Here is an 18,079-nt window from a genome sequence, read left to right on the forward strand (position 1 = left end):
GCCAAAGAAAATACACAAATGGCCAATATCCACATGAATATATCATTAGTCATTAGGGAAATGCAAATCAAAACCACAATTAGATACCACTTCATATCCACTAAGATGGCTGTAATGTAAAAGATAACAACAATTTTTGGAGAGGATGTAGAGAAATCGGAAACCTCATACATTTTTGACGACATTGTATAATGGTGCAGCCACTTTGAAAACAGTTTGACTATTCCTCGAGATGCAAAATATAGAGTTATGATGTGACCCAGCAATTTCACTCCTACATGAAATTGAAACTCCAGGAAAAATGAAAACATACATCCACAAAAAAACTTGTGTATACATGTTTATACAAGCGTTATTCATACATAAAAGCCCCAAAGTGGAAGCATCTCAAATGGAATGAACATAAACAAAATGTGATATATCCATAAAATGGAACATTTTTCAGCAATAAAAAGCAATGAAGTACTGGTACATGCTATAACATGAATGAATCTTGAAAACTTTACATTAAGTGAAACAAACCACATATTGTTTGATTCTATTTATATGAAATGTTAAAATTGGTAAATCAGTAGAAACAGGAAGTAGGTTAGTGGTTGACAGGGACTAAGGAAAGGATAAATGGAGATGGGTTTCTTTTAGGAGAGATGAAAATATGCTAAAATTAGATAGTGGTGATGGTTGTACAACTGTGAATATACTAGTAACTATTAAAATGGACATTTTATAATGTTGAAATTAATGACATGAGTTATATCTCAATAAAACTTATTTTTTTAAAAAAGGAACATAATTCTATAGAATTGAAAATTAACATAAGATGCCTTTTTTTTTCTGTTTCCTAGAGTAAAAGCGCAGTCTCTTTTTGTGGTTGTGGCGGTAAATTAGCCACATGTCATCTTTAAAATTTCCCTTATCAAGTCTTCCCAGATATCCTTTGCTAATTTTATATTTCCTTCATAATCTAAAAATAATTTTTTATTAGCATTTTCAAAAGTCATCATGCTGACTATTTGGATTAAATGAACCACATTCACCAATGCCTCTCTCTTCTTTATTTAGTCTTTCTCAACAATTACATTGCTCCCTAAATCATCAGGAAAAAATAAAGTTTTTTTCCTATAAGAGAGTTACCTTGAACATTCACCATGACCAAAAATATTATTTTGATGAAAACAACTTCCATTTAATTATAAACCAGGCCAACTATCTTCTTTCTTGTTAACTGTAAGACTGTGGACTGGCACTTGTTTTTATTAATTTATTCATTAATTCATTTTTCAACAAATATTTATTAAGCACCTACTTTATACTAGACACTAAAGTGGCACTAGAAATAAAGCAGTAGAAAAATGGGGGTTATATTTGGGATCTCATAGACCATTATAAAGACTTTGGCTCAAACTTTGAGGGAAACGGGGACCAACTGGAAGGTGTTCAGCTGATGAATGATGTGACCTGAGTTACGTTTTTAAAGAATTACTCTGGCTGCTATTTTAAAAATAGACTCTGGTGGGGCAAGGACACAAGGAGAAAGACCAGTTAGAAAATTGATTTTCATGTCTAAGTTTTGATTATCTGTATTTTATATCTGTTGCTGCTATTGCAAAAAAATGAGTCCCATCCTTAGGTCAGCTTCTCTGAGATGCAAAGTTTGAGAAGTTGAAATGTGGAGGCAGATCTGAAATAAAGAAACCAGATATCCCTCCTAGAAACACAGATCCAATTATAATACAGGTTATCAAGATCTAGAAGGATGACAAATTAGACTAAGTCCCACAGCAAGAGACAAAGGGGAAGCCATTCAGACATGTCTTCTCATTTGATTATAAACCAGTGTTTGTCAGTGTGAGCCATAGTAATGATCATATTCTACCCAGAGATCCAGAATGCTAAGACCCTTGTCATTTCTGTTGAATGTCTTTGACATATAAATTGTCAAGCTGAGAGATGCCTTTAGTTCTTCAGGGATCTGAGGATCTTTGAACCTGTTACTGCTGTGCTGTGTTAATGATGATCCCAGTGGCCTTCAAGGACTATTGTATCTGCTTAAAGGCCAGTCTTCCTGGGCTAGAGGTGGAAGTTTAAATACACGCCAGCATGCTTAGAGCAGCCATAGGTGTTGGTCCCAAACCTGGACAAAGTTGAATTCATCATTCCAGTCACACTGTTATTTCTTTGTGTAACATAGACATTTTCTTTGCTCTGTAATCTCCTGTGATGAAAGAGACTTATAATCAGTCCAGGATTTTCTCCTTTGTTGTGGTCTAACATATGTCATTCAGGAAATCTGACCCCATCTGTTAGGTGTTCTTTCATTGTACTCTGAGTGGGCTAAACAATGCAGTATGAGTCAGACAGGAGGCTTGATAGCTCCAAACTCAAGGCAAAAGGCAGAAAGAGAGAGAATTCTATTCGATTAATCTGATCATTTATTAAGTTAAAGGAAGACTCAAAAACATGCTGACATATCACCAGGCATGGAGGAGAAAATGCAACATGAGAGAGAAAACAGGATACTTTTTAAAGGGAGATATTTTCCGATGATTTCTGAAACTCAAATGCTTTCCTTTTCTGAGGTAAATTAGGAGAAATGCTACACACATCATGGGAAATTATCATTCAGATTTGACTGCAAATCGATTTTCTCATTTGATATTGAAAGGAAACTACCAATGATGTTCCATTTGAATGCTTACATGTTGAATGTTAAGTTATTTGTATTCATATCGAAAATGATATCTACTCTGCAATAGGAAGTGGCATGCCATTGGAAAGAAAATTAAAGGACAAAGAGCTAAGCAATAACTATGTGGCAGCAAGAACTGAAGGAAATTAATGAAAGCGAGCTGAGTCCCTGAGTGGTGGGATGTTGATAGAGCACCAGCTCTGCAGGATGTTGTGTGCGAGTGATTTGCCTCCTCCTCAGCGACATTCATGGATCTGGTAGGTGTTGGTAACACTATGAACAATAAACTTTATCTGACGGTTCAGGGATAGAGCTGGGACATGGTTTTCACATTTGAAATCACCACATAAAAAGGAATTAAAAATAAGCAAAAAAACTGGAGAAATGTAATGCTTCATAAAATTATATGATTTTTAGGAAAAATATTTTGAGTACATTCATATATTAAAAGTTTTTTACATGTCTTTTTTAAATTAGAGGCATAGATAGTGAACTGAGTGGACTTTTTCTACAAGAATAAATTATCTCAGACCAGGGTAAAATTTGTGAATTAATTTCATTTTTCTCCACTTGATTTTTAAAGTAAGAGTATTTTTGAAAAGCTTTCTCTATTAGACTTCTACAAAAAGAAATATAAGGTAATGAGCCATTACTACAAAGTGTTAAAAATTTTAACAGCCCTCAAATATCTATTTTTATGTGGCTAATGAATAGTTGAGTATTTTTTAAATAGTTTTTAGAGCTATGGGAGAGCTGTAAAATACTTTGCATTGTTTAAATATTTCTATTTTCAATGAATTATGTCTTTATTTTAAGAGTTAAGAAACAATAAAAAAAACATGGAATTGTAGGTAGGTGGGAGACCACTGGGTGTCACAAACTAGAACCAAGCAATGATTTGTGTGATGTTGCATTGATTTACTCATGTCATCTCATAGTTGCAGGTTTACGCATACATACATTTTCCTTTACATATAGGAAAATAAGCATACATTTTAAGCATAGTCATTACTTCTCAGGAATTATTTAGCTTTCCAACTGCTCTGAATGCCAAAACTTCCAGAGGGTAGAAAATATGGCTGACATAGTTATTTTGCACATTGCCTAGCTTAGGCTTCAGGCGGTTCTTTCAATGAATACTTTCAGTAGTGTGGAGTATATCAGAAAAGTAAAGCACTGTAATTTTTAATTTTGAGCTTAATTAGTTCTCATAAATAAGACCACAATTTTTCCTGATCACATTTTTTCTAGGGTCAATTGAAAATGTAGAGGACATAAAAGGAACTTAGAATCTTTACTCTTCTTATCAGAAATGGAATTCAAAAGACAGTTCAGTCAAAAAAAAAAAAAAACCTTTTTACTCCATTTTAATATAACTTCAATTGAGGCAGTCATGAACTTTGCAAAGTGGAGCATTACTGGTCTATGAAGAAATAAAAAAGAGGTGGTTTCTTAAAACTAGAAAACATTTGATTAGACAGAGTAGGTTCTTAATGGTTTCAGAGCTATGAGATATAACTAATATCACTGTGAATTTCTAAAAAGAGGATATGTTTAAAAAGGAAAAAGTAAAGTTATCTAAAATAAAACCTTTTTAGGAGGTGAAATGCCTATTAATATCTTAATAGACCTCTGGAAATCAGTTTGGGAAATGTGATGTTGTTTCAATGCCTAGAGGACCTGATTGATATGGGCGAAAAATCCCAGTGTCATTGTTTACCAACTGTTTGACCTCAGGCAGGTCTGAGTGCAGATTCTCTTGTCTTTACATGAAGTTATAATGCTTCCCTTGAAATGTTGTGAAAATCAAGTGACACAAATCACATAACATAGTTACTGGTACATATGAAGCACTCAATTAATACTCAGTTCATATTAAGAGTGAAATATGAAAAACAATGTAAGCATTATGTGTTTGATTGCAGTATTTAAATGAGATATAAAAGTAATTTAGCACAATGCCTGGTCCAAAGAATTAATTCAACAAATATTAGCCTCTTTACTACTTATCTCATTACCTTTATATTATTTATAAATTGGTTAATCTTTTTGAAAATCCAGATTTTTTTAGTAATGATATGCTTTTTCAAATCAACTTTTAAAAAATTCCACTTATCCATTAAATGGCTGATTCAATCATATTTCCAGCATACATTTATAGAGTACTTACTACATACTAGTACTGCATTAGGCTTCTGGGATTCAAAGTTCTGTAACCATCAGATAAAGGTAAACCCACAAATAACAATTATGTCAGTGTGTTAAAACAATAATAGATGTATGCACAGCCTGCTTTGTCTGCACCTATGTCAGATTGGGGCATAAAGGAGGTGAACTGTAACTAGAATTCTCATGGATAAGTAGGCCATAACTAGACAGAGAATCAGAAGGAAGACCTTTCGGGCATATCAAAGCTTAGCATGATTCATTTTGAGGGGAAAAAAGTAAAAAACTTGCCATTCCAAATCATAAGAAGGGAAGCGATTGCCTGAGACAATACTGAAAGACAGACAGGGCTACATAAGCCCTTATAATAGCTTCAACTTCATCCTAAAAGCTATAAAGTTCTTATAGCAGAGAAGGACATAGCTAATGTGTGGGGCCATCCTGGAGGCAGAGACTGGTTAGGGTGTTTTCTATGGAAGCAAAGGGGGCTTCTACAAAAATAGGGTTGTATTTCATTTTTGAAGGAAAAAAAATCAAGCAAGTGCTGCTTGCTATACCCACAAGAGTCTATTTGTGTTTATCAAAATCTTTGAGTGACTCACTGACTCAGTCAACTCTTAGGTGGCAATTTGCAATGATCAAAATGGAACATCACAATTAGACCACTGAATTATGAGTGGTAAAGTGTTTTCAAGGTTCAACAACTAAAGGCTTGGAAACTGCCTAATGTATTCTTCTAAGCTCTCCACTTGATAAAGATTTGTTTCTTTTTATATAACTCTTCAGAGTTAAATGTAAATTTATTTTTTTCCAGTTGAACTTACATATTTTTTGTTCTTTTCCCTATTTTTTTCTACTGAACTACAACTAACAGTGAATCCAGGTGAGAAAATAACATTGAACTCTACATTTTCAATTATATCCACATCAATTAATTATGTACAAATAATCACTTAAATGCAGTAGGAGAACTGAAATTTAAAGATACCCTTCGGGAAATCCCTTAGCGATGAGAAGAATTATTTTGTAATACAATTACTTAACAATTTATTTGTTTTCTATGTATCTAGTTTCTACTACATGATCCCTAAGTCAGGGCATACCTACATTTAGTTTGTTTTGTAGGCAGAATACAGGCTAACTCTGAAGTCATGTTGGCTACTATGGCAATCATATTAGAAGCTAAATTATAGATTTGTAAATGTTTCCAGAAATCAGGAAATACTTGCTTATTCGTTGAAATAATAGCTAGAAAATCTATAGAGCCTGACAAAGTATATTTGTCACAGCTAAACACTGCACAAAAGCTAATATTCAACTGTGCAAGACCTAATTTTTGACAACCATTAGGTTATAATCCTGCGTGTAGTTCCATTGTGAAGAATATTTAAAAACAACAACAACAACAACAACTCAAAGAAGCCCCTTTGCTTTAATTATATAAACCAGAATGAAAAAAAAGAAGTGCCTGAGGTCTCTGTGATGAAGATAAAAAAACAGGAAAACTTGAATACTCACACAAATTTAAATATGTTATCTTTTACTAATAGTCACTGATAGGTACAGACAGCAGAAAAGCTCACTTCAATCTATAACTAATTTATTTAGCTGGAATATAAACACCCAAGAGTTTCAGGAATGTATTTATGTTTTTCTGTGCTGTGGACAGTATTCTTCTCTTGAGACTTTAGCCACAGCTCAAGCAGTATGAGTGAATGCCTCTGAGTCTACTTTGATGAAAAATTGCATATAATATATGGAGAATTACATTACTTTTTCCTTCCAGTGCTATGTAAAGGAACTGCATATAGCCTGCTCTAGTAGAGCACATACTACTAAGGCAGAGTAATTTATCAATCATCACATTATTTGCTGTGCTCAGCATGAAGCTAGGTGTCAGGGGAGTGCAAAAGAAGTATAAATACACTTGCTTCACATTTGGGGCTGAAAAATCAACTTCCATGAGATTATTTGCTTGAAAAGTTAGGCAAAAAGTTTTCTTTTATTTGGTTGGTTTTTCAGTAGAGAAAAGACCAAGAAGAAACACATATTCTTAATCAGTATTAAACGCTAGGCAGTACTTAGTATTATAAGCTGGTTACAGGCAGGTGGCTCAGGCTATTAACAGCTCAGCAGAAGACCTAAAATTACCCTGAGAGTTGATGGCAGGAAGGAATGTTAGCTTGCTCCTAAGATCTTCCTCTCAGTCAGAAAGGCAGTTTCCTCTTTCACTACATAGTTGAATCAACAAAGTCAACGTTCTTGACGCTGAAGACAGACTGAAGAAAAATTCCAAGACTAGAGGTCACTGGCAAAGAAGCAGAGAGCTAATCTAATAGAGAACGTCTTGACAGGGCCCCACCTACAAAACCACAGATCTAATATAGCAATGGGGTGTAGGCAATGTCTAAAAGCTTCAGGGACTTCTACTCCTATAATATTCCTTGCCTTAAATTGCAGCTCTTTAAAGTAAGCTCTATCGTGCCAATCACAGTAAGTTAGTCTGATGGCTAAGACTTCCCTATTAGAGTAACACAGTAATTTAATTTTTGTGTGTGTGATAATTAAAGGTGAAGAAAATTAGCATCTTGACTATACTGGTCAACTTATCCAAATGATCATAGCACAGGTGAAATTAGCATTTTAAAAGATAACCAAGTCATAAAATTAGTATTTCTGTCAAGACTATTTGTGTCAATTCATTGAAAGTTAGCTTTTGAATTACATGCCTGCTGAATCAGTTTTTAGTAAAATGATGCTGTTGTATTTCATATTAAAATAGTTCTATATCAAGCAAAATTTTTCTTAAGTTTATGCATTATCCAAACTTTGATGTGAATGGTATGCGAGGAAACATTCTAAACACAGCTAACCTCAAAATTAATCTTTTTTCTTTATGATAGACTAAAACTGTGGTTATTTTTTAACTGAATATTCATTGAGGGTGCTACTCTGGTATGCTCTGTACTCAGTGGCCTTGGCGATACAATACTTACTAAGAATTGGTCCTTGCTAGGTTCCAGAAGAAACTTTTCCTTCAGTAAAATAGACAGACATATGTTGAGCACAATTTGAGAACTGCCATAAAAGAACTATGGAAAAACTCCATAAGGCGCTAAGAAGAGCTAATACAGGCTTCACAGAGGAGATGTTCTTTGAGCTTGGTCTTTCAGGATGACAAAGGAAGTTTTCCAGATAGAGAGAAAAGCAAATACAAAAGAAATAGAAAGGGGGACAACTCATTCAGGGAAAGATAAAGTCTATACTGTGGCTTATGTGTATTATTTATTTTCTGTCCCCTCTCCTTCCCACATCACCCCCTACCCCAAGCTGAAATGTGAACTACACGAGGGCAGGGAATTTTGGCTGTTTGGTTAAAGGATATATCCTAAATGCTTAGAACAGTGTCTAGCACATAGTAAGTGCTCAATAAACACTTGTTCAAAGAATGCATGAGTGTATGTGTGTGTGTGAGTTGTAACTGTGTGACTTGGGACTTAGGCATCTCCATGAGTTCAAGTGATTTTGGCAAGATGGCATCCGAAAGTCTTGGTCTTTGATCTTCTTATATCCTGGAGAGTACTTGGCTGAAGGAGGATTTTATTTTAAAACTAAGAGTCACTCTGTAGCCTTTATTCTGACAGCAGCAAAGTTTTAAAGCTCTGAATTTTTTATTTTTTTTTTTTTATTTTTTTTGTCACTAAGAAGCGTCATAAGCTACAGGCAGGAAAAAAAGCCAAGTTTAGTCCATAGCACATTGGAGCCAGATAATAAATACTCAGACTCTGTAACATTTTTGGAAACCTCATTGAAGAATATTTAATGTAAGCTGTTGGTGTTAATTTCTAAGTAAGCAACAAGAATGCACTGTGATGGCCTTTCTTTAAAGTGGGGTGCCATGACGGCTCAGTGAATAAAGCTTGGAAAAGTCATCACAGACTTTGGTGTGTTGCTATGAAAATCCAAAACTTTCAGTCACATGGTCAAAAATCATTTTCCAAGATACAAAGGACAAATCTTAGAATTCACATTAAAAAAATTATAAAGTCTCATCACAATATGTACTGTTACTTTTAAAAAGAAAATAAAAAGGAGAGATTATATATGCATCTCTTATTTTCTTATATATTATTTGAAAAAGCTCATAAGTGACATTCCGAAATTCTCATGTTACAGATTTCCCCTTTCCCCCACCTAAAAACCCCTCAAAATAGAAGAAAATATATTACTTAAAAATATTAAATATCTATTCTATGCCATATTATGATACTTTGTACACATTTATTCTTTATAAAAACCTATTAGATTATCCTTATATTACATATTAAAAAGCGAGGCTTAGGTGGTGTTAATTCTCCTATTTTCATGGAACAACTATTGGAACAACATGGAACATGGAACAACAATCAAAACACAAACTCAGGTCTGTATGATTCTGAAATTCTGTCTCTTTACATCATATGATAAAGAAAATTTGTTTAAATACTGATTTCTTGACCACTAATGACAGTACTTTTAATTAGTTATTATTTGTAAAGTTTATAAATATTCAAATTTATTTAATGGACATATTTATATTCTTTTGTGGCCTTTATAAACAGAAAAATAATTATTATTTCTCAGTTTACTTAGAAATATTTGGTGATCTGAACTAAAAATATTTTGATTGCTTACGAAAAAAGAGTCCATAGATTTTTGTGATACTCGTGCTATGGGCAAGAAGACATTGTATACTGAAACTGATATAAATATGGAAAAGACTTTCAAGGATCTTATAATTAAGTTTGGATAATGCAGCTTATATGCTCAATACCTAGTCTTTACATCAATCATCTGCCAGAAAAAAAAATCAACTTTCATTTTTCACTGCTTTAATTCCAAGTCACTAGTTTGTTGGTGGTTGCTTACCTTACCAGGGAAACTCACCCAGTATATTTCTCTATTAATATCAAAGCATCATCACATTGTGAATGGCCAATGCCAGAATATCTAGGTGCCCATGCATGCCTAGAGAACAGTGCCTCTTTTCTCCTTTATCTGGCAATGGACAGTGGGACTGCACATGAGTGAGTTGGAGCACAGAATACAAGAGGCGAGAGGGTAAGGACTGCACACGGAAACAGAAGTTACATGGAGAAGAACATCCAGTATTATGGCATGGAGAGTGAGAGCTATCCATTGACAGAAAGAATCTCCATCATGGGCTGCTCACACATCAAAAATGTATTAGAAGGAAAGAAACATATACCATAGTAAATGTTGAATAAAGATAAGCTAACCTGTTTGCTCACCATTGAATTCGTAATGCCTAGTATGACACTGTTGTCAATCAACATTTGCTTAATGAATGAATAAGTGATCCAAGATGCTCAAGTCATTTGCACAACTATAGTTGTTAATAAATGAATAATTAGTTTCCTGCATGGGCTGATGTAAGCTATCATCTCTGACATCACTACCATTTCTGATTGAAGTGGTAGGCTGTACATACCTTAGAAGAACTGGGAAGCCTTAGAATGTGTGGATTTTAAATATGTCTATCTGAACCTAATTCTAGAATTTCTAATATCCTTTCTCATGGTTCCCAAATCTAGGTCTAGCAGGGAAGCAAATGGGGCCCAACTGTCCAAGAGGCCCTTGAAAGATCCAGCCCTGTTCTGCAGAAAGGATTCTAAAATCTCTTTGGTTAAGTAGATCAGCTGAGTTTATAAACACTCATGTTTATTGATTCATTTAGTGTTTTTCTAGAACAGCATGCCATTCAGTGCCTAGCTAGAGGAAATAGAATGAACAGCATGTAGGCATTACTCTTCAGGAGTTCACACGCAAGTAGGGAGGAAGCAGACATACGATCGAATACGTGTTACTGCAATCTGGTAAGTGTCTGTCTTTATAAAAAATTGTGTTAATAGGAATTAGAAGGTAGAGATGGAGGACAAGGGCAGAAAATATGTGAAAACATGAAATAGCACAGCTAGTTTGGAGAACTGAGTGGCACGAGTGGGTATTAAAGGTCATATCAAGAAGATAAAGTTAGAAAGTTAGTCAAGCCACATCATCATATAGGAATCTGTTGTGACATGCTAAGGAACACAGACTTTTTCCATAAAAGCTTTGAGAAGTCATACAGGTTTTTAAGCAGGGAATGACATGGTCAGATTTATCATTGAAAAAAAATGACCATTTAGGTAAAGCTCAAATCAAGGGAACTGGTTAGGAGGCTGTTGCAGTAATCCAGGAAAGAGACAATAGTGATATAAATTAGGCCATCTATGGCAAAAAGAGGAAACCATTTCAAGAAATGTAAAGGAAATAGAATGTTCTGGGATAAGTAACCATTTGGTCAGTTACTCACTTGTTTCTGACACTGGCAAAGTTTGGCAGGCCACTGGCTGATAAGACAGATTTCCCACAGCTGTGAAAAGGGCCCTACTTTTATTGGTACTGGTAGTGGTGATTAGATGTAAAGGTAAGAATGATTCTCAAGTTGTTATCTTGATTTACTCTGTAGATTTTGTATTATTTACCTGTGTGTGTGTGTGTGTGTGTGTGTGTGTGTGCGTGTGTGTGTGTGCGCGCGCGCGCACGCTTATAGATGTGTGTCTGTGTATGTTTTCCCATTGCCTAGCATAGTACTTGGCACCGAAGTACAATGATACACATTTTTAAGCAAGTAACTAAAAATAATAGCTATCACATTTAGAGTGCCTACAGGTGTTTATTCATGTGTCATTTCATTTCATTATTATTTTGCAGATTGAGTCATTCAAGGACACGTATCTACCAAGAGATAGAACTGGGATACAAACCCACATCCACCAGGCCTCAGTGCATATATCATTATCATTATGATGAATGAAATGAATGGATAAAGGAAAGATGAATCTGGTGGTGGAAGAAACTTTAGGGCTAGATCAGTTAGAAAGCTCAGCCTTGTAAATGTGCCATGTATTTGGTAACTTTAGCTATGACTTATTTTCTGTTTCACAGCTAAATGAATGGAAGAGTAGAAAAAAGAAGGTTATTGTTTAAATCCAAATAATAAAGAGCACTTTCAGCACCCTGCCTTGGGTAAACATAACTGATTGGCAAGGCATTTGTTAGTCTAGCTAACCTAAACTTTTAGTCCTGACATCTAAACACATGTTCTTTTGTTTATTCCTCATTGAAGAAGTAAGTATCCTGCATCATGGCCTTTCCTATTTTTGGAGTCTGTAATTAAGTTAGACATATACTCATCATATATAATGTTACCTGTTGTGATAACCTTGAGCAAGCTAATGATGATGCTTCGTGGATAGTAGACAATGACTGAAGGGTATTGTTTTCTTTATTTCTTGTTCTTGGCCAGTTTGACTTTCTAGACTAAATGGCTTTGAATCCTATTCAGTTTTGCCATATAACCTTGAGAATGACATTGTCCCCAGTTTTCTCTCTATTCCATTTTACACTTATTTTATCACCAGCATTGTTTGCCAACAAACCGCTGAAGACAAGGAGAGGCAAGATAGCAGTCGGTTCTCTATTCTCTACTCTAGTGAATATGCCTAGCTCTTCTAGGCAACTTTGAAAACAAGAATCCATTTTTAAGGATGTTTATTAGTAAGATTTGCTATGATAAGCCTTGTGCATCTTTACTAGTTTAAAGTTTCATTCTGGGGGTGGGGGTGGGGAGAGAAACAGGACAGTGGAGAGCTTTACTTTAAAACTATATATTTAGATTAAGTGTTATTTTTTTTTGTATTTGAATATGCTATTGTATACTCGGGCAAGTAAGATTGTTACTAAGATGAGACGCTTGAAAAGTCAGTAAATAATATGTTGTGCTTAACAAATAATAAAAGCAGTTGGCTTTGCTTTCTTCTTTTTAGTTTTATCTTGAATATTTTGAAAGAAATGTTAATTTTTAGAGCACTAGTTTCCTTCCTATCAATTGTAACAGGGCTTTCTTATTGTCGTTTGCTGTTTTCTAAATATTAGTAAAACCTCACTATATATGTACCTATATATTTTTTCCTGGACATTTGGACATTTCTTGGAAACTGGTTAAAGTTTAACATTTGGCTTTTATTGGTATTTCCAAGAGGTAGTAATTTGATTATTTTGAATTTTTCTTCAAAATATATGTAGAATGACCTTTAATAATTTGATATCAGAAACATTAAAAAAAATACTTCCCATATTTAAATTAAATACTTTAGTAAGCATTCTCTTGTTTAATTTAGTTTTAATTGCATTATTAATTGTCATGAACAAGATATTCCTAGGGAAAAAGCTGAGCAGATCATCTAATTGCAGCTTTTACTGCTTTGAATGATAAAGTGCCTTTGATTTGGTGCTGAGCCAGGAGGGCTTGATTGATAATATCTGTCTCAGATGTCACCCTGGGAGAAAAGAATAAAACCTCAGTAGACTTGGTGCATTGCAGCTGTCTCCGCTGCTCCAATTTCTCTGCCCCATTGACGTCATTGGGAGGTTTTAAGCCAGTCCAGAGTGTCTAGTAAACCTGCACATAAATGAAGAAACAGAAAAACACTGATTCATAACCAAGCCCTCAGTCCAAAGAGGTAGCTGTTTTATTTTCTCTAATAATGGGCAGAAGTTTTTTTTTCTTCCCTGCATTTAAAAATAAAATTATTAAAATGTCATCAGCTACCCAGAGATGTGGGAAAGCCTCTGACAAGGAATATGAATTACGTAAACCCTTCTAAAATCAGATTATAGCACAATGAGCCACATTGGTCCAGGATTCTCAGATATCATTACCTGCATCCAGCTTGTCTCTAAGGTCAGGAATATCTGAGGCAGAAAGTGGCATTGGAAAGTGCTCTCTCTGGAGAGTCAGGACTACTCTAATCATCTAGGCTAGTTCCAGGCACCATTTCCTCCTCTTCTCTTTTCATACACAGCCTTTTGTGCCGAATTCTAAATGAGGGGTGCTCTCAGACAATGAATGATATGAGCACAGAGTAGATGACAAACTCTCATAGTTGTATTTTTTAAAATGAATTTAGCAAAGAGAAAATACACAGGAGGAAGCAGAGGAAGAAAAATAAAACACCTTTAGCAGCGTGCATGTGTGTGTGTGTAAAGCTGCTTTGTCAGCTTAACTAAATGTACGATAAACTCTAAACCTCAAAATAATTTATCATAGGGAATCTTTTCTAAATGCTGTCACATAGCAATTTAGTAACTTGGCTGAGCATTAATGTTAAGATATGTTCAAATGCTAATTTTTCTTCTGCTTGGCAATGGGACTCCCGGCAGAAAGAGAAAGAGAATGCCCTCCTTCTTTTTTTTTTTTTTTTTTTTTTTACTTGAACACTTTCCTCATTCTCTACCAGGTATGGTAGCAAACAACTCAAAATTACCAAGTATTTTTCATTTCTTATTCATCCGACAGGCCCCACAGCATACCATTTTAAAATAACTGAATCTTTATAACACTTTAAAGTATGCAAAGCATTATTACTGCCATTTTCTCACTTGAGTTCGTCAGACAACATTGTGAGGTAGATAATACTGTTAACACTATTTGATAGATGAGGAGACTGAGCTTCGGGCAGGTTAAAAGGAAAAACAAAAATCTTGCCTGAGATACTCACCTTGTAAAAGGCAGAGCTCAGATTCAAACCCAAATTTTTGGAACTCTGTATCCATCCTCTGCTTTCTTTACCATATATCCAAGGATGTAGATATTTTTTAATCCTATCACCTACTTTTTGGAACCACTTAAACTTAGCAGATATATATTGGCCATTTACTACATGTGATAAACGCTTTAGGATAAAAGCAAAGTAAGACAGTTGTTGGCCTTAGGAAACTTAGAATACTGAAGATAAGACATGGATCCACGTATAAGTATATTACGAGGCAGAATAAGATAGACGCATAAGACAAAGTGATGGCATCTGATTGGCACATCCTCGGTGAAGCAGCATCTCACATAAATATGTTCCTGGTGGTATTTCAATATATAAAGATGGTGGGGCAAGGGACCTGCATGAACAGAAGTCAAGTAGGCAGGATGGTTTGAGGGGTGACAGAAATGATACAAAAGATCTTATTTTGAAACTGAATGCTGAGAGCCATCGGTTAGAGCCATCAGTGGCACACTTTAAAAGCCAGCACAAGGAGTTTGTAATAATAAAAAGACATTCAAAAATGCTTTAACTTCAGAGGTAAACCCATTAAATCTGTGCTTTAGTAAAATCGGTTAAACAGCCACATATAAAATTCACAAGAGCAAAGAAAATCTGGCTCATGATGCCAGTCAAGAGGTTCCATAGAGATCTAGAGGGGGAGGTTTGAGAAGTATGAAAACCAGGGCTATAGAACTTCATTTATTTGTTTAAATGTATTTATTGAACACCAACTGACTGTCAGACACTGTTCAAGGTACGAGACTATGACAATCACAGACTGATAAACTCCCTACCTTCATAGGTCTTTCATTCTGTAAAGGAGAAAACAGAAATAACAGGACAAATTCACCAAATGCTACAGGGCTAGAACTAACAGCACTTATTGATGGGTGGTTCTGAATAGTAGAAGAGTCAGTGCTGAATTGGAAAATTCTCTTATTGAGAGAATGTGCCTTATAGCCTGTTAGCTAAAAGCGCACTCACTCTACAAAGTTAGCCTTCTTCAAGCACTGTAATAACATTTCACATGGATTCTGCTAAGCTCAAATATGATGAGGTATGGACACATGTTTGGCAAAGCACCAAGTGCTATATAAGTATCATCGTGATTAGTTGTGAATCGTTTTTTCATGTGTATCTTTATTCTAAAAACTATGAATATTTCGGAGTTTTTAATTTGGTAAATTGTTTCTAATTTTACTTATCAGTTTAAAGCAGGGTCAAAATATGTTTCTATTCATTATGTGTTTTCAAATAATCTAGAGTTATTTCAAAGGAATATTGGGTGGAACTTACCTTGACATATAACCTTTTTATCTTGCTGTGGTTTCTGCTTTATGCTAATGCAATATAGATTATGAAAAACATTATTATGTATTGTGTGAGGAGCCACTAAAATTAGTGTGTAGGGTGCCAGTACCTTAGGTAGGTGGGATTCAATTCTGCCTTACATATTTTGTGAGCTATGTCATCTTAAGCATTTAATAATTTAAATGTCAAATTATCTTGTCTGAGGTTATTTATATGAGTGATTTATTACATAGAGTATGTGTATTTTTATATATATTCACAAGACTCAAGACTTATTTTTAGTGTTAATCTGTGGATCTTAAGTTTTTTTAACCATGTATGGATGAAAATTAGCAAACATTAAGAGTCTTAACTCACATTCAAGCATATAATCAGAATATTATCCAGTCAATAGAAATCTAGAAGATATTGATAATGACTCTCTTTATGTGTCTGCCTTTTGTCAAGTCAGAATGAGAATAGACATGAAGCTGAAGTGGAGAATTGAGGGCATTACTTGGATAATTATCTTTGAGTTGTGTTAATAAAAATAAAATGATAATAAAATTTCCTTCTTACATTGATGATTACCCCCCAACAAATTACAGAATTACTGAAAAGGGCTTACTAAGCAAATCATTACTGATGTATATGTGCATGTGCCAGGTATAGTGCCTGAAATTGTTTCTCTCTCTCTCTCTGCCCCCTCCCCACCACTCCTGCTATTGAAGGCTCTTTTATTTTGTGATCCTTTCTGCCCAGGTGAATGAAGATGAGACAGATAAATTCCTAATTTAATCAGTGACCTCTTTTTTTTTTTTTTTTTTGGTCTATAAAATCTCAATTTTTAAAAAACTGTTTAGTGACCATGAACTTCCATCATCTTATTGCTTAGAATTTAGACTCAACTGAAGTGATCAAATTTCCTGACAAGCCTTTCCAAATCCCACCCACCACCCTTACCCGAGCTCCTTCATCCTCTCGCTGTCATTAATGTTCTCTTTGCCATGTCATATTGTATTTATCTGTTTACTTGTTTTTTTTAACTTTAGACCATGAAACTCTTGAAGAGCATGACTGTTTCCTTCATTTTTATACCTAAAACACTTAGTAGAGCCTTTGGCACATATTAGGGCCTCAGCAAATGCAAGTGTCAGTTAAACTTTCTTTTAACACTGTAGACGTGAATTTCATAGCTTTGGGGAGAAAGTTTTCTTTTCCTACGAAAGAGATCTTATATCCTTTGTGCCTAATAGGAAGTCTGTATCTCTCATCATCTCTTAGGGTAACTTACTGAATGTTGATGTATATGGGAATAATAATAATAATAATAATAGCAGTAACACCTACAGTTTACTAAGTACTTTGTGTTTGCTGAGCCTGTGCTAAGCATTTAATATATAGCAATGTCTTAGTCAATCTAGGTAAATGTTATTATTGTCATTTTGCACATGGGGAAACAAATAGGTTAAGTTACTTGCCCAAAGTCACATCGATAATAACAGTAATGTCAAAGTTGACATGTTTTTCTGCCTCTAATGCCTGTTTTTAATAGTTATGGGAAACTGACGAGTTAGCATTTAACAAAGCCATTAACAAAGATATGGATTTTATTTGCTCGCAGTTCTGGAATATGGTAGTCACATATTAATGGAATGACTGTTAAATATGTCTATTAGTACGAGAAGTTGCCTGATTTTATTATCATAGTGTGGAGAGAAGAGTCACCTGTTGCCACAAGAAAGAAATTTCAAGTCATTCATCTGGTCTTTTAGCATCTGAATATATTTTGAGACAATTTTTTTAACTCGCTTTTCGGTTGGTTCTTTGAATATGAAAAATATGCTTTAGAAAACAGTCACTGTATAAGGGACTAAAAGACTTGAATTCTAATCTCAGTATTTTACTGAGCTGAATGATTCTGCAATTCTTTCAACATCCTGAGCCTATTTCTTCGTTGTCAAATAAATGAACTAGATGGAGTGGTATCTTAGATTCACCATATCCCATACCTTCCTGTTCTGCTGCTGTGCTTGATTTGCTTCTGAGCAATCTCTGAAGTTCAAGATCAACTTAATTTGGTGAGAAAAAGCTTGTGAGGCTACTGTAGGTGGACATGATCATCTTAGAACCTCATAATGATAATCTCCACTGAGTTCTCCATAGTTTGGGATTAAAAGGAAACAAAAGAGTGAGGTGCACAACAGTTTTTGAAATATTAACAATTCCCTACACTTGGCCTTTTAACATTGATAAAGCACCTTTGAATTGATTCTGGCTGACTTTTGTA

At 34.7% G+C, this 18,079-nt stretch overlaps 1 protein-coding gene across 3 annotated transcripts in view; it reads left to right on the forward strand.

Annotated features, from left to right (window-relative positions):
- The window catches only part of PDE4B (phosphodiesterase 4B), a 500,375-nt gene that overhangs the window by 316,823 nt on the left and 165,473 nt on the right, over window positions 1–18,079 (forward strand). The gene's annotated exons all lie outside the window — the stretch shown is intronic.

The sequence above is a fragment of the Pteropus vampyrus genome, unplaced genomic scaffold, assembly GCF_000151845.1.
Source record: "Pteropus vampyrus isolate Shadow unplaced genomic scaffold, Pvam_2.0 Scaffold151, whole genome shotgun sequence".
Classification (NCBI taxonomy): domain Eukaryota; kingdom Metazoa; phylum Chordata; class Mammalia; order Chiroptera; family Pteropodidae; genus Pteropus; species Pteropus vampyrus.